Genomic DNA, 23,565 nt, shown 5'->3' with positions numbered 1-23,565 from the left:
TTTATCCTCCCTCTAACACAGTTAAGCAAGCACCTGTAGACTTACCATCTCATTTTATCTCATAAACAGATGGAGAAGTTGAAGTACAAAGTAGACACGTCACTTCTTAACATCACACAGGTAGTGTGTTTTAGGAGAAAGAAAGGAAGATCAGTGAAGCAAAAGATGCAAAAAATATATATATTAGCCAGTAATAAATGACCTTTTACTAACAAAAGCTAGCCCCTTCAAGGTCCTGGAAACCTCACTTCTAAAATTCCTTAGAGACTTATGCTATCCTTAACCCCTTCCCAATTTGAAAGTATGTAATCAGCCATTCCTCATGATCCCAGTGCAGCTCTTTCTGCCCAAGGGTCCTGTCCCCGTGCTTTAATAAAACCTCCTTTTTGCACCAAAGATGTCTCAAGAATTCTTTCTTGGCCGATGGCTCCAAACCCAATATCTTTTCTACATCACCCAGGACTTATTTAACCATATTTACTGAAAAACAGTACCATACAAGTTCATATATAAAATTCAATGGTATTTGTATACACTGGTTAAAAATAAAGTTGGAAAATAATTTTTTAAATCTAAAATACATGAAATTCTTAAGGATAAATTTAAGTATACATTGAAAACTTCAAGAAGAGAAATGAAAGATAATCTAAGTAAATGGTGAGAAGTACCATGTACCTGAAATAGAAAACTTAATATTATTAAGTTGGTATTTTCTCCCAAAATTTTCTAGTTTTGGGGTAATTCCAATCAAATCCACAAAGTCATTTTGTAGAATTTGATAAGCTGATGTGAAAATGAATATAAAAATGCCAGGGACCTAAAATAGCCAAAATAATCATGGGGAAAAAATAGAACAAAATTAAAGGAACCTGGGGCGCCTGGGTGGCGCAGTCGTTAAGCGTCTGCCTTCGGCTCAGGGCGTGATCCCGGTGTTCTGGGATCGAGCCCCACATCAGGCTCCTCCTCTATGAGCCTGCTTCTTCCTCTCCCACTCCCCCTGCTTGTGTTCCCTCTCTCTCTGGCTGTCTCTGTCAAATAAATAAATAAAATCTTTAAAAAAAAATCTTCAAAAAAAAAAAATTAAAGGAACCTAACTATTGGATTTTTTATTTATAGAGCTACATAAATTCAATGTGAATTGGAATAAGGGTAGATATGTAGATCAGTGGAAAAGAACACAGTACCAGAATAAATTCCATGTATATAGTAAATTGATTGTGATAAGGTAACAATATATTTCAAAGGAGACTGGAGCTAAAAAACCTAGATATGTATTTTTTAAAAATCATTATTTTTGCTTACAAAAAAAAAATTAACTCAAAATGGATCATAGACAGAAGAAGATTGCAGAGGCTAAGATTTCCTAGATAGGACCAAAAGAGCCCACTAGTCACAAAGAAAAAATTATAAATTGGAATTTATAAAAATTAAAACTTTGCTTTTCAAAAGATTTTCTGAAGAAAATGAATTGCAGAGACTATAAGAAAATTATATATATTATATGTGTGTGTTATATATACTACATATATAAAATACATAGAATATATAAAGAGAATACATAAAATGAACCACCACAACTCAAAAATAAGACAATTTTAAATGAGTAACTAACTTGGACACATTTAAAAAGCAGATATACAAAAGGCCAAAAACACTTAAAAAGTACTCATTATCATTAATTACATGAAAATGCAAATTAAACCAAAGTGGTACACATTTCATATCCATCAGAATGACTAAAATTAAGAATAATGTTAGTATCACGTTTTGATGAAGAGCAGCTGGAATCCTCATATATCAATGATGAGAACATAAAATATGTATAACAACTTTGGAACTCATAGTGACAGATTATTATAAAGCTCAACATTTACTTATCATAAGACTAGTCAATTTCATTCCTAGGTATTTGCACAAGAGAAATTAAAATATGTGTTCAGAAAAAGACTTATAGATGAGTGGTTTAACAGATTTATTTATAATAGTTGCAAACAGGAAACAATCCAGCTCTCCTTAATAAATGGAAATAAATTGTGTTAATGCAGACAATGGAACACTATGCAGGATATATAAAAAAAGTAAACTACAAAATCATATAACAATACAAATAAATCTCAGAATAATTACTCAGTGAAATATGCCAGACACAGAAGGGTATATCTTAAATATATTTCTTCATACAAAATTCAAGACCAGGTGATACTAACGTAAGTGACAGAAAGACGATCTGTGGTGTTAGCAGACTGGTCTGGGTTGGGAGGATTCACTGTGAGAGAACAAGACTATAAGGGAAACTTTTGGGGTAATTAAAAATTTGAATAATTAATTTATTTTATAGTATATAAATTATACTTCAGTAAATATTAGTGACAAAAAAGAACAAGCTAATTTGTACTATTTTTGCTCTGTGAAAAATGGTTTCTTCCTCATAGGAGCAATGGTCTGAAGGAAGATAAAGTAATCAAATACAGTTGCATAGATAATTTAAGAAACTATCTAGAGATGATGCTTAAATTTTCCCCAGTTGGTGTTAGAAACTAAAATGGAAGCATTCTACAGGATTTTAAAAAGGAAATAGATGTTTGGCCACTGGTTAATTGAAATTATTAATTATAGGAGTATGGCAATCAATCAGTGGCTCTGACCATCTATGTATTTTCAGCACATGGAGGAAGTCAGGTTTCTCTACAGTTAGAGTATCACAAAGTGACCATGTTTAATGAAGCCAGGCAAAGTGTTATTATACTTCCATGTGGTAATATAAATGGAACTATTAAATACTGATTATTTTATTTCTCACCATTATGAGTCAGCAGGTACTTTACATATTCAAGGGGAAAATTTCAACTTTACAGTTATAGGGACAATATTTGCACACATGAAAACATTGATGCCTTGAGGAAAACCCATGACTGTAAATATTTTGTTATTCCTATGAGAAAAAAAATAGGTGAGAGATGAGACTTCTGTCAAGTGTAAATTTATCAGAAAGAATGATGAAAAGACTTTTTTGATTATCTGAGCAATGAATCAAGAGAAATCATTTAAACTTCAACAGAAAACTCACTCATTTTTTTAAAATTCCATAATAGAAGGGTTTGTGAAAAAAATTAGGAAACCTTTCAGAATTTAAATAAATCCTGTTCTCATATCCTTAAAAGTAGACACTCAAGAAATTAAAATATTATGAATCATAAACTTCAATAGATCAACCTAATGAAGTGAATTAATCACTAAGAATCAGAACAAATTTTGAAATTTAGGTAAATTCTTCCTAATATCTTCAAGGGAAAATAGATTATCAAGAAATTAAAATAGTTGGTCTTCACTTCAGCTTTGAGGAAAAGGTTTGACTGAAATCTTTCAATACATGCTTGATGAAAATTCAATTTCCCAGAATGTTTATCTAAACAGACCCTTGGATAAAAATATGGTCGCTAAAGAGATGCTAAATTTCACTCTATCATGAAAAAAAGTTTTCTCCAATTCCTCAAATAAGATGGATCTTGATATAGAATCAGAAAGGAGTTTAATATCACAGAACTTGATAAATTACCAGATCACATCATTACTCAAATTTGCAGTCAACCCAGGGTCTATACAACCAGTAAGAGACGCAGATTTTTATTATTATTATTGAAAGGTTTTCCTGAATTAGAAATTTTTAGTAGGAAGGGGATAGTCACTGTTATTTTTATAAGGGACAAGGCATCACAGTTTTTCTTTCCTTTCATTTCGAGTGGTGCATCCTGTTGCTAATTACTCAGTCACTAGGTGTAACTAAAACTCATCATGGTTGTTAGATGCTGACTGCCTTCTGAGCCTCCCCTCAATGTCATGTCAAGCAAAATTACAGTGGCAATGTAGCAAAACTAATTAGGGCACACTGACCTTAGCAGTGGGCAGTTCTTATTGATCTCAGCCCAAGCCTGTTAGAATTTTGAAAATGAAAACAAAGTAAAAAAAATATTTCTACATGCTACTAGCCCTTTCTAATCACCTGTTCATTCCAAGTGACATGAAATTAATGAATCTTCTATTAAAAGGGTCACTATTCAGAAAGGAAATGAGAGGTAAATCCTTTGAGATGCACTTTTAATTACAGGTCTGTCTTAGTCAGTATGGGCTGCTGTAACAAAATACCACAAACGGGGTGAATGGCTCAAATAACAAATATTTGTTTTTGTTTTTGTTTTTTACAGTTCTGGAAAATGTCTTGTGACACCATACTCAATGGTAAGGACCGACCACCCTACTGGTTTGTGGATAGTCACCTTTCTCCTGTATCCTCACATGGCAGAGAAAGATATCATCTCTCTCAGGTCTCTTTTACAAGGGCACTAATCCCACTCTTAAGGATTCCTCTTATAACCAAATTACCTCCCAGGCCTTACCTTAGATTACTATCACCTTGGGATCAGGACTTTAACATATGAATTTTAGGGGAACACCAGCATTCAGTCCACAGCAATGTCAATCTTACATTTAAAAGGGGAAGCTGTATTATTTTTTTAAAATATTGTATTCATTGAAGTGAATTAATTTTAGTATAAATATTCTTTTTTAAAAAGGAACAACAGAGGGGTAAGATGGTGGAGTAGGAGGATCCTGTACTCATCTTGTCACATGAATACAACCAAATAACACCCATATCGGTGTAAATAACCCAGAAAATGACACAAGACTGGCAGAATAGACTATCCACAGCTAAATGTAAAGAAGAGGGCACATCAAGGAGGGTAAAAAGCACAGACAGTCAGAAACTAAATGGACCCATGAGACTCTCCACAGGAGGGAGGGACACCATGGATGTGGGTAGAAGAAAGGAGCAGACCCCACAGCAGGCACTCAAGACACTGGAGAATGTGCATTTGGAAGATGAATCCCCATTTGGTTTGAAAACCAGAGGAGCTTGGCTTCGTGAGTTCTTACAATCTGTGGGGCTTAGCACCTGGAACTTTAAACATCAGCAGACTCAGCCCTGGCAGAGCCAGCAGGTAATAGGAAACTGATTATCAGCCTTTAAAGAGACAGCATAACAAAGACCCATGGAGATACAGCACAGAAGAAACCATTTGAAAAACGCCTGGGGTATACAGGAAGATTTATTTACTAATCTCAGAGCATGTACTGGAGGAGAAAGGATATTTAGGGGACTTCTCCATGAACAAAGGAGCTGGCAGGCACCATTTCCCCTCCCTCTCCCCTCCAACCTAAAGGCAGGGACAGACAACTACAGGAACCAGCAAAGCACCAACACTCCTTATCTAGCTTGCTGATAGTGCATTCTGGTCCACACAGTTCTGTGGATCTATATGGTTAAACCCAGCTGGCCTCAGCAGAAGTTTTCCCAGGCAGCTACAGATCCCCTCCCACAGAAGAAAAGCACAAGCCTTATTGACACTTTGCACCTACTCCCTGCATTCTCCTATAGACCCCCACTCTCCAACAGGCCCTTGGCAGGAGTCCATCCAAAGCAGTGCTACAAACCTGACAAGCTGTAAGCAGCTCCGACAGGAACCAGCACCACTTCAAAATGATTCATGGCCCAGAGAGAGGGAAAGAAAACCACACACACAAGTCAGACAGAGTTCCCAGCACTGGGCTGGAAGCAGACAACTGGTCTAACTACAGATCCCACCCACAAATAAAAGCTTCTCAGGGGACAACACAGGGAAACACCCTGCCATTTAGCACTACAGCAACTCTGGCAAATACATAGTCTGACTCAACTTAAGTCCAAGGTGTCCCCAGATTGGCCCACTAACACCAAAGGAATTACTGCCCACAAAAGCAAAGATAGCCATTGTAAACAACTAGACTGAAAAAAAAAAAAAAAGTGGCTCACCCACAATAGCAGGGCACACTCATCACACATAGTAGAACCCCTGAAGTACCAGTTTCTGGTGGACAGGGGACACTGTATGGCAGGGCATTATAAGACCTCTTCTTCATAAGCCCATTACTTTCAAGTGCAGGAGATGGGGCCATCTTTCCTAACACACAGAAACTGGACACAGAGAGTTAGATAAAATGAAGAGACAGAGGAATATGTACCAAAAGACAGAACAGGACAAAAATTACAGTAAGAAGGCTAAACAAAACAGATAGGTATTACGCCTGATACAGAATTTAAAGTAATGGTCATTAAGATACTCACTGGACTTGAGAAAAGGTAGAGGACATCAGTGAGACTAAGCAAAGAGACAGAAAATATAAAAAAGAACACATTAAGAACTCAATAACTGAAATTAAAAATACACTAGATGGAATAAGTAGTGAACTAGAGGATGCAGAAGAACAGATCAGCAACCTGGAGGACAAAGTAATGGAAAGCAATCAAGCTGAACAGAATAGAGAAAAAAGAATAATATAAAATGTAAATAGATTAATGGAACTCAGCAGGACCATCAAGTGTAATAACATTCAAATTATAGGGATCCCAGAAGGAGAAGAGAGAGAAAAGGGGGAAGAAAATTTATTTGAAGAAATAATAGCTGAAATCTTCCTGAATCTGGGAATGAAAACAGAAATCCAGATCCAAGAGGCACAGAGAACTCCCCCAAGAAAACCAACTCAAGGAGGTCCAAACCAAGACACAGAGTAATTAAAATGGCAAAAAAAAAAAAAAAAAAAAAAAAAAAAAAAAAAAGTAATGATAAAGAAAGAATTTTAAAAGCAGCAAGAGAAAAGAAAACAGTTACATATAAAAAGAAACCCCAACAAGGCTGTCAACTGATTTTTCAGCAGAAACTTTGCAGGTCAGATGGAAGTGGCATGATGTACTAAAAGTGTTGAAAACAAAACAAAATAAAACATAAAAACTGACCTGTAGCCAAGAATACTCTATCTCGCTATCATGAGAATAGAAGGAGAGATAGTTTTCCAAACAAAAGTTAAAAGAATTCATCACCACTAAACCAGCCTTAAAAGAAATGTTAAATGGGACTCTGAGTGGAAAGGAAAGACCATGAGCAGGAGTAAGAAAAATAGAGAGCAAAAAAGCAGAAAATTAAGTATCTCTCTAAAAATCAGTCAAGGGGTTCACAAAATAAAAGAATTTAAAATATGACACCATATGCCTAAAACATGGAGGTGGGGAAGAGTAAAAATTTAGTGCTTTTAGAAAGTGACCATCAACTTAATATATACTGCCATATGCATAAGATGTTATATATAAACCTAATGGTAATCACAAATAAAAAATTGTTAATAGATAAAAGAGAGAGAGAGATAGAGAAAGAGAGAAATGAATCACTAAAGAAAGGCAGAAAACCATGAGAAGAGAGCAAGTAAAGAAAGGAACAGAGAAGAACTACAAAAGCAACCATAAAACAAGTAACAAAATGGCAATAAATACATCCCTATCCATACTTGCTTTAAAAGTAAATGAACTAGACACTCCAACCAAGACAGGATGACAGAATGGATAAAAACACAAGACCCATTTAGATGCTGCCTACAAGAGACTCATTTCAGACCTAAAGACACATGCAGATTGAAAGTGAAGGGATAGAAAAACACTTATCATGCAAACAGAAATAAAAAGAAATCCAAGGTAGGAATACTTATATCAGACAAAATAGACTTTAAAACAAAGACTGTAACAAGAGAAAAATAAGAACACTATATAATCATGAAGGGAACAATCCAACAAGAACATAGAACAACTGTAAATATTTATGCACCCAACATGGGAGCACCCAAATAAAAAAACACCCTAATAAAAAAACATGAAGGAAGTTATTGATAGTAATGCAATAATAACAGGGGACTTTCACATTCCATCTCCATCAAAGGATAAATCATCCAAACAGAAAATCAACAAGGAAAGAGTGGCTTTGAATGATACATTGGACTAGATGGATCTAAGAGATATATTCAGAACATACCATCTCAAAACAGAATACACATATCTTTTCAAGTGAATATGGAACATTAATAAAAAAGACTGAAGTCCTTCATACAATGCACCTTTTCTGACCCCAATGCTATGAAACTAAAAATTAACCACAAGAAAAAGTCTGGAAAGAACACAAATACATGGGGTTAAATAACAGGCTACTAAACAATGAAGGGGTCAATGTAGAAATCAAAGATGAAATCAAAAAAAATATATGGAGACAAATGAAAATGAAAACACAGCAGTCCAAAATGTTGGAGATGCAGCTAAAGCTGTTCTAAGAGGGAAGTTTATAGCAATACAGGCCTACCTCAAGAAATAAACAAACAAACACAAAACCTCAAACAACCTTATACCTAAAGGAAGTAGGACAAAGGAGAACAAACAAAACCCAAAGCCAGTGGAAGGAAGGAAATAACAAAGATTAGAGCAGAAGTAAACAAAATAGAAAATAAAATAATTAATTAAACAGATCAATTAAACTGGGAGCTGGTTCTTTGAAAAGATCAACAAAATTGATAAACTTTTAGCCAGACAAAACCAACCAACCAGCTAACGATAACAAACAAACAGAAAAAAAAGAGAGAAGCCTCAAACAAAAGCAGACATGAAAGAGAAGAAATAACCAATATCACAGAAATATAAAGGATTATAAAAGAATAGTATGAAAAATTACATGCCAACAAATTGGACAACACAGAAGTGTATAAATTCATAGAAACATATCTTACCAAAACTGAAGAAGAAGTAGAAAAATTGAACAGACTGATTACCAGTAATTAAGTTGAATCAGTCATCAAAAAACTCCCAACAAACAATGTCCAGGATCAGATGGCTTTGCCAGGGAATTTTACCAAATATTTAAAGAGAAGTTAATACTTTTTCTTCTCAAACTATTCCAAAAAGAAGAAGGAAAGCTTCCAAATTCATTCTATGAGGCCGGTAGTACCCTGATACCAAAACCAGATAAAGACACTCAAATAAAGAAAAAAGAGAGAGAGAGAGAGAGAGAGAGAGAGAGTGCACTACAGGCCAATGTCTCTGATAAATGTAGATGCAAAAATTCTCAACAAAATATTAGCAAGCTGAACCCAACAATGCATTAAAAAAAGCATTCACCACAATCAAGTGGGATTTATTCATGGGAAGCATGGCTGTTCAGTACTTGCAAATCAATCAATTTAATATATCACATCAATAAAAGAAAGGCTAAAAACTATATGAGCATTTCAATACATGAAGAAAAAGCATTTAACAAAGCACAACATCAATTCATGATAAAAACCCTCAACAAAACAGGCCTAGAGGGAACATACCTCAACATACTAAGGGCTTTATATGAAAAACCCACAATGAACACCATACTCCGTGGTAAAAAACCAAGAGCTTTTCCCCTAATATCAGGAACAAGATATGAACATCTGTTCTCACCACTTCCATTAAACATAGTACTAGAAGTCCTAGCCACAGTGATCAGACAAGAAAAAGAAATAAAACCCAAACTGGTAAGGAAGAATGAAATTTCCACTAATTACAGATGACACGATGGTATATACAGAAAACTCAAGACTCCACCCAAAAACTACTAGAACTGATAAATTAATTCAGGAAGGGCAATAGATATAAAACTATATGAAAATCCATTACATTTCTATACACTAATAATGAAGTAGCAGAAAGAGAAACTGAGAAAACAATCTCATTTAAAATTGCATCAAAAGTAATAAAATACCTAGGAATGAACTGAACCCAGGAGAACTGAACTCTGAAAACTTTAAAACATTGATGAAAGAAATTGAAGATGATGCAAAGAAATGGAAAGATAGTTTATGCTCATGGATTTTAAGATCAGGTATTGCTAAAATGTCCATAATACTCAAATAGACATTCTTCCAAAGAAGACATACAGATAGAACAGACACATGAAAAGATGCTCTACATCACTAATCATCAGGAAAATGTAAATCAAAACTACAATGAGATATCTACCTCATACCTGTCAGAAAGACTAAAACCAACAACATAAGAAACAACAGATGTGGTGGGAATGCAAAAGGGTGCAGCTACTCTGGAAAACAGTATGGAGGTTCCTCAAAAAGTTAAAAATAGAACTACCCTATAATACAGCAATTGCACTAGTAGACATTTACCTGAAGAATACAAAAATACTAATTTGAAGGAATAAATGCACCCTGATGTTTATTCTAGCATTATCAACAATAGCCAAAATATGGAAAGAACCTAAATGTCCATCCACTGACGAATGGGTAAGAAGTTGTGGTAGGTTTATACATATACACACACACAGGCGCGTGCGCGTGCACACACACACACACACACACACACACACAAGAGACTATTACTCAGACACAAAAATGAATGAAATCTTGCCATTTGCAATGACATGGAAGGAGCTAGAATGTATTATGCTAAGCAAAATAAGTCAGTCAGAGAAAGACAAACACCATAAAATTTCACTCATATATGGAACTTAAGAAACGAAACAGATGAACATGGGGGGAAAATGAGAAAAGCAAACCATAAAATAGACTCTTAACTATAGAGAACAAAGTGAGAATTGCTGGAGGAATTAGTGGTGAGGGGATGGATCCAATGGGTGATGGGTATTAAGGAGGACACTTGTTGTGATGAGCACTGGGTGTTGTAAGTGATGAATCACTAAATTCTACTCCTGAAACTAATATTACACTGTATGTTAACTAACTGGAATTTAAAACTTGAAACTAATAGATAGATTATATATATATATATATATAATCTCCTCACTGCAAATCAGAGAAACATATACTACTGACCTCATTTAAGAACAAAATACGAATAAAAAATAAAACGTCCATACTACCTAAAGTAAACTACAGATTTCATGTCTCTAACCATAGAGAACAAACAAATGGTTACCAAAGGGGAGTTGGGGATGATGGGTAAAATGGGTGAAGGGGATTAAGAGTACATTTATTGTGATGAGCGCTGAGTAGTGTATAGAATTGTTCAATTACTATATTGTACACCTGAAATGAATATAACACTGTATGTTAATTATAATGGATGTTTTTTTAAAGGAGCAATAGAAAGGACATAGGTCATTAAATATCACAGTCACGTTAAAATGACAGAGTCTCAGTTTAAAACAGTATGAAATTACATGCTTAGTTCAAGATTCAGCATTCAATATTGAATATTTTGAAGATTCAATATTTCTCAAGGTTGCCTGTTAAGAGTGGAAGAAGTACAAGATTTTGCTTCAGAACAAGCATTCCTTATTCATATACTGATGACAAAGAATTTCATTACATGATATCTGAGAGACATTCCAGTGGCAGTTTTCTCATCACATTTGGGCAGTGTTAGCACTGGTATTTCTTTGTTTTCTAACGTGTTTTTCTTCATCAATAAAGTCAGATTCCAGAGTTCCTATGTTACTTCTTGACTTTCTTATATAAAGTCAAATTTCTAATTAGTTTACATTTCACCCAATGATGACTGTAAAAATATAGAAGTTCAGGCAGAAAAATAAGCAATAAAAACACTTAAAATGCCAATCTATTTATCATCTATAATACAGAAAGAAAATTGTGGCTCCAAATGTAACCAAATAATGTCCTATAGTAATAGAGCTTTTCAGACAATACATGTTATTTTTCTGAACTATATATTATCGAAATAAAACAGGATGGCATAGCTTATACTGTAACACAGAGCATTCAGCTTTTGGGGGAAGAAGCTTTGTTTTTGTTGTTCAATAACAGCACTGGGCTCTGAGAAAAATTCATAAAGTTGTGCATTGCTGACATCTAACTCCAAATTCTCTCTATAGAATGTCCAGTGGTACTTAGCCAGAAAATACATGTACTTCTAAACATATTTTTTAATAGCAGCCATGTATTGTACAATAATCACAACTTAAAAAAAGGAATAGACATGGAAGAGGTCAAAAAGAAACCATGCTGCAGGTACATGTACTCTATACGTATTCCACATATAAAGAGTATGCTCTCCTCTTTCACGTAACACTGTCACTTCCTTGGTTCAGGAACTCTTTTTCTTTTTCCTGGATTATCAAAAACATAATGGTTCTACTGCCAACAAATCACCTCCCCAGCTCACTGCAATGTTATTTCGTAGTCACTCCCATCAAGAGGTGAGTTCCATTTCCCTAACCATTTAATGCAGACTTGCCTTGTGATTTGTTTTATCCAATAGAAAATAGTGAAACTGACATTTTCTAGCCTCAGGCAGCCTTGCAGTTTCTAGTTCTTTCAGAGACCTGCCCAGTCACCATAAAATACGCATACGCAAGCCTGATGGATGAGAAGAGAGCCATGTAAACCATTCTCCAGGCCCCAGCTTGTCATTCCAAGCAAAATTCAGTCAACTCTCAACAACAGAAGCCTCTCTACTAAAACTGAAACTGAACCCAGAGATATAAGTCCCAGAGAGCCCAGGAGAACCAGTGAACTGAGCCAATGCATAGATTTGCGGGCTAAACAATGAGTTGTTTGTGTGTGTGTGTGTGTGTGTGTGTGTGTGTGTGTGTTTAAGCTATTCAGTTTAGGTGTTGTTTGCTAGGCAGCAGTAGCTAACTGAATTGGTACAGTTACATTTTTTCATCTTCAAAAATTCTACAATGGATGCCAATCAACACAATTAAACCTCAGCAATTTTCCCTCAGACGAAGCCATTCTTCCTTGAGCCTATTCAGCCTTATATCCTTCTTTCACCTTGTACTTAAGTGATGAAGAATGGAATACTCTAACATTCAAAGGCCCTCAAACTGATAGATTTACCCTCACAAGATCCCAAATGCCTAAGTAACTTTTCAACATTTATCAGATGGTAAGAGCAGTAAAAACTCAAGTACATAATGTTTACCTCCAGAAAAAAGGCCACTAGGTTTAGGATGCTGAGTCCATATGACCTGAGTTCAGCTGGGTCTGGGCTTTGTTGCAACTTTATTCAATTCTGATCATCACCGGCTTAGGATGATTTGAGGGAAACATGAGACTTTTTCTTTGTCTTCAGCAGAAATTGAAATCTGAGCAATGATGAGATTCAAGCAATCTCTTCTGTTTTATAGCTTAAGGACGAGCTTTTCAAATTGCTCTACTGCCTAGCAATCATCCTTTTTTTGGAGGGCCATGAGGATTTTTTCCTCTCCAGGCTTGCCCCAGCTTTCCAAGCTTTTGGAAGAGAGGTGCCTTACTCTCTGTAAGGCCTGTAATGTCCTAGAAAACTTCATTCATCTCTGCTGCCCTGTCTCCGCATTTGGAGAATCCTGCCTTAGAGCATAAATTATATTGTAAAGATTCAACTTAAGAAAATATATAAATCACTTGATTTCCTGTCTGAAATTTTAATTTTTTAGTGTGATATTTGCCTTTGAGAAGAAAATTTGTAAGAAAGATGAGGTTGGCTTTATAACTTCAAAATGTACACAAAGCATTACGATTGATTACATGATAAGAAAAGAGAAAAGAAAGAAAAGAAAAGAAAGAGAAAAAAAGGGGCAGGAGGGAGGGAGGGAGGGAGAGAGGGAGGGAGGGAGGAAGGGAGGGAGGGAGGGAGGGAGGGAGGGAGGGGCAAGGAAAGAAAAGAAAAACCTACACGACCTTACATTCTTCACAAAGATTAACTCAAAATGAATCAAAGACCTAAATATAAAATGCAAAACTCTTGAACTCCTAGAATGTAACATAGAAGAAAACCTAGATGATCTTGAATATAGCAATGACTTTTTAGATACAACACCAAAGGCACAATTTATGAAAGAATAGCAATCAAGAGTAAGAAACAACAGTATGCATCAGAAGTTGGAATGTTGGCAAATTATAGCCCACAGGCCAAATCTGACTTGTGGCCTGTTTCTGTAACAGACACTATATGTAGCCCACAAAGCCTAAAATAAATATTCCATGGCCACTTACAGAAAAAGTTTACTGACCCAAAGAAGAGAAAAATAAAGCCAACCAAATTTGTAAGTGGAATCTCAGACAGAAAACATAAGATAATAGGGGAGAAGGAGTTTTGAGACAATAGTGGCTGAACACATAAAAGAGCAGAAAAGAACAAGGCAAATTTTTAAATCAAATAGGGAAGGGGAAAAAAATAACCATCTTCAATGAAGCAACATTAAGACTGCCCAGTGGTTTTGAAAACTGGTTTTTAGAAGGAACTGTATTAATTCAGCAGAGCTTCCCTCTGACAGATGTTCAACCAAGGAGATAGTAAAAGGGTGTTGCCTAGACAGAAGAGATAAGAGCTCAGAAAGGTCAGAGACTGAGAATGTAATGAAAGCAACAGAAATGTTAAAATGTCACTAAATCAAAATAAATGTGAATTTTAAAAATAAACAATGATTTTTGCAGGTTTGAAATAGTCATGGAATTGAAATTGCCAATGATAGCACATAGGTAGAAAGAAGTTAAGTGGTGCTAATGAAGTCTAAGACCTCTGCATTTAGAGGGAAAAGATAAAAATGTAACATTATAAAAGACTTGAGAAATCAAATCTGCAGGTCTCAGTTTCTAGGTTAACTGAAAGCAATAGTAAGAGTCTACAATGGCCAAACTTACAGAGAGGTAAAGTGGAATAATAAATAATAATCAAAAGAAAGGAAGAAAGAAAAGGGGAGGGAGAAGAAAACAATTAAAAGTAAGTAATATAATAAATTTAAAGTGAAAAAGTAGTTAAGTTATATTACAATAAATGTTGCAGCAAAAAGACAATAATTATACAACTGAATAAACCCAACTACATGGTGCTTGCAAAGGATCCTGAAAATAGGTATATAAAACATTTGAAATAGGAAAAAAAAATTAATGGATGCTTTAATAAAACAAAGTTTATATGGCTATATTACTGGGGCAAAAAGCATTAATAGAGAGTTGTTTAACAATCATAAAAAGTTCAATTCATCAGAAAGATATAAAATTCTAAATATGTATATACCTAATAACATTGCCCAAAAAATGGTAAAGCAAAAGCTGAGAGAATTAAAAGTAAAAACAGAAAAATCACAAAAATATTTTGATAAACTTTCTCAGTAACTACTAGAACAAAGAGAAAAAAAATCAGGAAGGATAAATCTATTTAAATAATAACATTAACAGGATGGCCTAATCGAAATATATAAAACAAGGCACTAAACAAATCCAGTATACACATCCTTTTCAAATGTACATGGAACATTTACCAACTTTCAGCATACATGAGCTTTAAAAAACTCCCAAGAAATGTCAAAGGTTTAAACTCATGCTTTTTGACAAAAATGGAATTAAGATAGACACCAAGAACAAAGGATAGAAAGTAGAAAATCCCCAAGTCTTTGGAAATTAAACCATAAATGTACCTCATATTGTCAAGTTAGAAATCACTAAGAAAATTAGTAAATACTTGAAGATAAAAAATACAATATATACAAATGCAAAGAATGTAGCTTAAGCTGTGTGTAGAGGAAAATTTATAGCCTCAAATCCATATCTTAGGGAAGATATGCTAAAAAGCAGCTACCAAGGAATCATCTCAAGAAATTAAAAGAAACACAGCAAATTTAACCCAAATAAAGTATAGGAAAGTACATAAGAAAAATGAGTTAAACATTTTAATAAAATAAATATTTAATAAAAAGTCTCAATTGGGACACTTGGGTGGCTTAGTCAGTTAAGCAACTGACTCTTGATTTCGGCTCAGGTCATGATGTCAGGGACATGAAATGGAGTCCTGAATCCAGCTCCACACTGGGCATGAAGCCTGCTTAAGATTCTTTCTCTCCTCCCTCTGCCTCTCCCCATTCCACTTATGCATGCTCTCTCACTTATAAAATATAAAATAAAATAAAATAAAATAAAATAAAATAAAATAGCTCAAGAAAGTCAAAGGTTTTTTAAAAAGTAAGAAAATTGTAAAGTCTGAAAAGCTTGATCAAGAAAAATGGGAGAGAAAGGGAGGATCCAAACAATAGTTTCATGAATATAAAAAAAGACATAATTATAGATTCAATGGACACTGAAAATATGATTACACTATAAGTGATTTTATGCCATTATACTTAAAAATGTAGATAAAATGTACAAACTCCTAAGGTAACACACTAAAACTGATACAAGAATAAAAGAAACTAAGAATTTATATTTATTAAATAATTTGAATCTATAATCTAAACCTCTCTGACAGGGAATACTTCAGTTTCAGTGGTTTAATCTTACAATAATTATTTAAGGAATAAATAATACCAACACTACAGAATCCTTACTTTTTGCACAGTAAAGAGAGAACATATCCCAATCACAGGTAATGGTGAAATATTGAACATTTTCCCTCCAACATCACTTTCAAGACAAAGATGCCTGATAACATCACTTCAATTGAATGGTGTATGGGAGCTTCTTGATAATATAATGAACAAGATAAAATAAAATAAAATACCTGAGGATTGAAAAAATAAAATTCTCATTACATCCAGATCACAGTACTATCTACAGACATTTGACAAATTTAGAATCCATCAGTAACTTAAGTAAAGCTGTTAGATACTACATGAAAATCAATTTCATTTCTAAATATAAAACACAAGAAAATCAAATTTTAAAATACTATGTAATAAGATTAATACAGTAAACATAAATTTTTTCCAAATTGTGATATAGTTTCAATTATATCATAATAAAAAAAATCAAATTACCAAAATTTTGGGTTTGTTTTGTGAAGTGGGAATGCAAAAATTTGTGTGATTCTAGAATTTATATGGCAGTGGAACAAGCCAAGAAATGCTAATACTTACTAAGTACAAAATCAGAGGTTTTCTCTACAGAATATCAAACTTAATATAAAGCTACAGTAATTAAGATATCATGGTATTGGCCCAAAATTGAACAACAAAATCAAAATAACAGAATAGAGGGCCAAATATAGACACACTTCATAATTAATGGTTAAAGTACAATCATTTCAATAAAATGTAGGTACTTGGTAAATAAAATATCAATGAAGAGAAAGGGTGCCAATTCCCAGCTTCAGATTTCACACATCCATCAATCCCCTGTTGAACTCTACATCAAATTATGAAGACCATTTCAGTAAAGGTTTTAGAAAGCCATAGACTATTTTTATGACTTTAAATAAGGAAAAGATTTCTTAAATTGCATACAAAAGCAATGACTATAAGAGAAAGAAATGATAAACTGATCAACTGATAAACTGAAAAAGTAAGCCATGAAGGGGAAGAAAAGATTCGGAATACATATAACAAAGTGCTACTGTTCAGTAATAATATAAAAGAACTCATGAATTGATAAATACTGAAAAATGAATAGAAAAATATACAACAGAATTAAACAAACAAAAAAAGACATCCATATGTCTCATAAAACTTTGAAAAAGGAACTAAACTCTTCAATAATCAGGACATGTGAATTCTCTCACTGATATGGCTAAAATGAAAATGACTAAAAATATAACTTGTTGAAAAGGGTGTGGAGAACACTGCTAATGGAGTCTAGGTTGTTAAACCAGTTTGTAAAACTCTGTTATTATCTACCACAGGTAATATATGCTGACTTTCTGACCCATCAATTCTTCTCCTAGGTATATATGCAACAGAAATGCATCAAGTGACATCTCTAAGACCATTCATGGAAGTTTTATCGCCCCTTTTTTTTAAGATTTATTTATTTATTTGAGACAGCAAGAGTGAGCAAGCATGAGCAGGGGTGGCGGTGGGGGGGGGAGGGTAGAGAGAGAATCCTCAAGCAGACTCCCCGCTGGGCATAAAGCCTGACATGGGGCTCAATCCCAGGACCTTCAGATCATGACCTGAGCTGAAATCAAGAGTTGACAGCTTAACTGAGTGAGCAACCCAGGTGCCCCTGGAAGTTTTATTTTTAATAATAGCAACCCAAATGTTCATTAACAGAATAAAGGAGGACATAACTAAGTAAATTAAAATTACTGAATATAGCCACACACAATAACATGGATAATCCTCTCACACCTTTTATTGGATGAAATAATTCAAACACAAAAGACTATTTTTTTATTACACACAAATTGTAAGTCAATCAAAACTAAATAACAGAATTCTAACTTGAGACAGTAGTTATTTTTAGGAAAGAAGAAATATAATGAATGAGGTGGAGCAAGAGAGGTTTTTTACAGTATTGTTTACATGGGTTTTACTTTATGGTAATTAATTGCTTTAAACTGTTGGGGTTAATGTAGAACATAAAATCATCCTTAATACCTGGCTTGCTAAAATGTAACACAGAGGCCAAGGCGCTGAGGGCAGGGGAGGTTTCAGAGAAGGGCATAGCCCTTTGGAATGCAGAGGCCTGCGACCACTCTGCCCTTGGAATGCCACTGGGACTTGCCTTCCCAGGAAGCTTTCCTAACCCAAACAGCAGCCCTGTGATCTCAGAGATGTATGCATTGTCCCTTAGGCTATGTTTTGCAGAACTCATAGAACAGATTAGCATATCCTATCATTCTGTAAACAGATCCTCCTAATTTCAGTAAGACCTCTTGTCACACATCATGCTTGAGAAACAGTGATAAGGATCTGTGATTATCCGGAAGGACCAATAAAAGTGGGAGCAAAGAAGAGCAAAGGGTGTTCCTCTCTGAGCGTTGACCCCCTTGCCTTCTCCTCTCTTTCACAGCAAAGTTTGGAGTAATCTTTCATCTGTTGGTAAAGGGATTATTGGCCATTCCCAGCATTAAATAATTACGCTTTTGTACTTGTCTCTAAGTATTATACTACTTTTTTTAATGTTCTAAGAAGGAAAGGAAAAATTAGGTAAGTAAAAATATCAGATATCTCTCTCGCCTGTTTTTTGTTTTTTTTTTTTTTTTGTATTGGACTTGATCAAGAAAGGAATAAAATTCACTAGCTTCTATAACAAATATCAAGAATATCATGCTTTGGAGTATTGATAAAGATATGGAGAATTGGGATTCCCATACATTGTAGCGAGAACTGTAAAGTGGTGCAACTACATAAGAAAAAGTTAAACATACACCTACCCTCTGATCCAGCAATTTTACTTCTAGGTTTTTATCCAACAATGAAAATATATGCCCACCAAAAAAATGTGTTTAAAAATGTTCATAGCAAGTTCATTCAAAACAACCCCAAAGTGGTAACAACCCTAATATCCTTCAACAGAAGATAGGATAAACAATGTAATGCAATGTAGCAACAAAGATAAACAAACTATTGCTACATACAACATAGATAAATCTCACAGCAGTATGTTGAACAAAGGAAAGCCAAAACAAAGGAGCGCACACAGTATAAATCTAACTATATGAATCTCTACAGTAGGCAAAAATATCCATGTTGATAGGAATCAACCTCTTGGAAATGGAAATTAAATTGCCTCTTGGGGATGGAAATGAAATGTAAAGTGAATGAGAGAACTTTCTGGACTGAATGGAAATGTTCCATGTCCTTATTAGGGTGCTAGTTACATGTAGATAAACATTTTTCAGAACTCACTGAACTTTTATTTCATATACAAATTGTACGTTAATTGTATGTTTTATATATATATATATCTTACATATGCAAATTTAGAACAGGATATTGAAATAATTCAAGATATTGAAATAATTAGAATAGCTGGCCCTATCTCCTATTTCCAGATTTGCAACCTGGCAATTGAGATATACTTTAGAGAACACAGGGTCCAAACAGAGCTGCAACCCAAGTCTAAATCATGATACTAATATTTAATTTTGTGATAGATAGTAGAAATGGAAAATAGAGTAAGAGGTTTTAAGCCATTAATAATTCAATACTAAAGAAAAATAAGTAATGGAAAAACAGGATTGTGATTCAATAGGTTATTACTGGGGATAATGGCTTAAAAAAATTTTGAATAGTAACTTCATCACAAATAATGCTAATTTGATATTTGCATTCAAAATCTTATAAGATTTTTAAAGGAAACAATATAATATTGTGGATTAGTCAAAAGCATTTGAAAAGAGAGTTTCCAATGAATTTTATTTAAAAGCAAATAAAGTGACAGTCCAATAGTAGTATATATAATGATTATGATCTAAACTTATTAATGAATAAAATCAGCGAAGACAACAAATGAAAACTCAGAGTATTAAAAAAATCCCAATAACTTGTGACTAACAATAAAGCCTCAAAATACCATAAAAATATGAACTACCTGCAAAATGATGACCAGGCTACTAATTCATACACACACACAAACACGGCACTAATTTTGTGCTAGACTAAGTAAAGCTTCTGATTTATGAAAACCAGATATTTTAATAAAAACATGATGCTTAAATAGTACTAATAAACTTGAATGTTCTAATTAGTCCCATAAAAATGCATAAAGCCAAAACTAGTAGACATGCAAGGAGAAAATTTTACAAAAAATAAAAATAAAAAGGAAGATTTCATCCAAGCTTTAACCTGTAAAAGCTATAATGCAAAGAAATAAAATAGGATTTAGATGAAAACACAATATACGAGATTAGATATCTAGTAAACTCTTTTCACTCTAAGCTATGTACCATTTCTTATGGTATGATTCATGTTCCTAAGCTTATCTTATAATAAAATTCAAGAAAAAATATATAATAAAAATAACCAACCTATTAGCCATGGTTCTCAAAATGTTACCTGATAGAGACAGCTCCAAAAAAATCAATATCCAGGATAAATTTTTATTCATATGTAATGAGAATTCCAAAACCATAAGTTAAAACCATTACTTAAATAGTGGAAAACCACCTTAGAAAAACTGAATAATGACTTGAGGAGCAGTAAACATAGGCAAGGCAGATTACAGTCATAACACTATGCACCATGATAAACTTCACATAAAATCAAACAGTTGTAGATCTATATAAAAACACTTATAAGAGATAGGGAATATTTGTTACCCATGTGGAACAATTGTGAATTTCCTAGCTTTTAAAATCACAGAATAAATCATAAAAAATTGACAAAATTAAATACAAAAACTTTTCAAACTTTGGTCTGATAAAAAATAAAAATAGGAAGATAATAATTAAGATATGTAATAGTTCAAACATTTATCAGAAAAAGTGAAGGTTCCAATATAAGCATATATGAGAATTTATACAAAAAGAAATAAAATTAGTAGAGTAAAACTTATGCCAATATTCTTTCTTGCAAGTTATCAAAGAACTGCCAAAGAGCACCTGGAATAGTGAGCAAAAATTTTATAACAAACCAAACATAAATGACCGTAGTGGATGGTTCCCATAGTTGTCATGAAATTGGCATCTTCATTCAGAGCTGGTGGGATTATAATTTTGTACTGACTCTTTGGAAATTATTATGAGAACTTACAGCAAATGTCTTATAATGTACATGCGTTTTCTAAGTCATTCTGATTCTAGGATTCTACCCTAAGGAAATAATTCAATAGAGTTTCGAATAGTATGCATGAAAACATTTGTTGCATCATTATCAGTAATACTAAAAAAAAAAGTCCGAACTTTGAGGACACATTAAATAGAACCTGGTATATTGAAATGGTAATATTATCAAAAGCCATTAAAAGACTAAATATGGCTGTTATCATAATTATTAAGACCAAATTTTTAGTGAAAAAGAGATCTATAACGTATAATATGTACTATGACAGTGATTCTGTTAAAAAGTACTATGCATGTGGAAGAGAGTAGACACAAATGGAAATAGTGGTAGAATTATAGCTGATGTCTTAAAGTTGCTATTCCTTAAGAATCTGTCTTCAAAGAAACAGTTGTATTTAGACAATATGTCTATTTATAAGAATAAATTAATGAGGCAACTTTTTATTATACTATATACTATACAACATCACTGCAAACTTACAAAGTACCTAACAACGAATAGGAAGGAAACTAGGATAGAGAAATCTTTGCCTTCTCCTTATGGAAGAATAAACTGTCCTTCAAAATAAAAGGGGAAGAAAGGAAAACTATTACGCATTAACCAAGTCACTTTGCCAATGTCTGCCAAAGAAATGAGATAGGAAAAAGGCATAGTCCTCACTGACCTTCCAGATACCTGTGACACAGTATAACTTTGAGGCCTCAAATAAAAACTGCAGTCTATTGTACCTGACAGCAAGCTTTGCACTTTCATTATGCATATAATATCTAATAGATCTTTTGAAATCATTACCTGTCAAGAGGGGAAAAGGAAGGCAGAGGAAAACCTTGAAGAATAGAATTTGTCAAGGGTCAAAGTAAATGGCAATATACTTTAATAAGCAATAAGCTCCACATTATCCCTGAGTGGCCTATACACTCAGTGGACTGTGGTATCATACACTGAAATGCAGAATAACTTCTTAGTGGCCCAAAATACCCTTCTGCAATATCTATTTATCAGCTTATATTTGTCAAAAAAAAAAAAGTTAATGCCGTTGTTAAACTAACACCTAATTGGGAAGATAGATTTTTGAGCAACCAAAACCTTAAGGTGTGTTACATATTTATGATTTTTATATTACTTACATTACTGTGTCATCATATTTATAGTAACACTGCAAAGTAATCTTGTGTCTTTCATCTTTTTAGCACTCAATATCTAAATAATGTATGCATGCTAAGGACAAATCCACAGAATAGATGTCATAAAATTCAAATTTTACTTGCTAACAATGAGGGAAACAATATTTTTCAGGTAAATGGCTCTTATCACTGCATGCCAGCAAAACAGAAACTGCCTTTTCACAAACAATCCTGGATCTAAGATCATGGAAGATAATCATTCCCTCTTCTCCCAAACATCCCATGGATCACAACGTGGTGGCAGTGATGACATAAGAACAGATGAACAAGAGTCCAATTACTCAGATTTTAGCTTGTGCTGTACTGTAAAATGCTTGCCAACTTCTCTAAGTCTTTGCAACTCATTTTTCTCATTGTATAAAAAAAGGAGTAAACCTCAATACACAAGATGGTCTCCAAAGTTACTGCCAACATTAGGGCCCTAATTCTATTTGGAAGTTAGAGAAAAATTTCCCCTTTTTTTTCGATAATGAAAAGCAGCAAAATCACTACCTTGGTGGCTACCACAATACAAACAATAAACAGTTTGGCAGGTTGTTAAAGCCATGTATTTAACAAAGTTTTAACGGTATCTACTACAGAAAAACAAAATCTTCCTCCTCCTCATACTACGAAGTCTATGATGAAAACTGCCCTTGCTGGTAGCTTGCAATGGGCCTAAGGACAAAGTACGGAATTCACTATCAACATTTTTCTTTAATTTTAAGAGGATAAAGTGACTTTCAGGGATTCCTTCAGGTTATGCAGTAGCAGAACGCTGTAAGTTTCAGAGCACAGTGTATGGCATAGAGTGGATTAATTGTCCTTTTGCAGAAACTTTTATGGCCCAAGGTCCTACTTTATTAGTGTGTTCAGTATTACTTCCCAAGATTCTAAACAGAGCATACTGGTAAGGGACACAAGCAATCCTAATATTAATTAAAATTCAAGTGGATTTTATAGGAAAAAAGGGCTTTACTGAGATACCTAAAAGATTTAGATTCTATGTAATATATTTTATTTTCAGGCTTCGAAGATGAACTTTAAAAACACGGGTTTAAGAAGATAAGGTATTATTGCTCACTGGATTCAGCTGACAATTTTAGATTCTACAA

General features: G+C 33.9%; 1 pseudogene; it reads left to right on the top strand.

Annotated features, from left to right (window-relative positions):
- Positions 1 to 4,805: 4,805 nt before the first annotated feature.
- The window catches only part of LOC121103144, a 32,828-nt pseudogene continuing 14,068 nt past the window's right edge, over positions 4,806 to 23,565 (top strand).

This window comes from Ursus maritimus, unplaced genomic scaffold (genome assembly GCF_017311325.1).
Source record: "Ursus maritimus isolate PB19 unplaced genomic scaffold, ASM1731132v1 scaffold_17, whole genome shotgun sequence".
In the NCBI taxonomy this organism is placed as follows: domain Eukaryota; kingdom Metazoa; phylum Chordata; class Mammalia; order Carnivora; family Ursidae; genus Ursus; species Ursus maritimus.
This window is presented reverse-complemented; position numbering and strand designations above follow the sequence as displayed.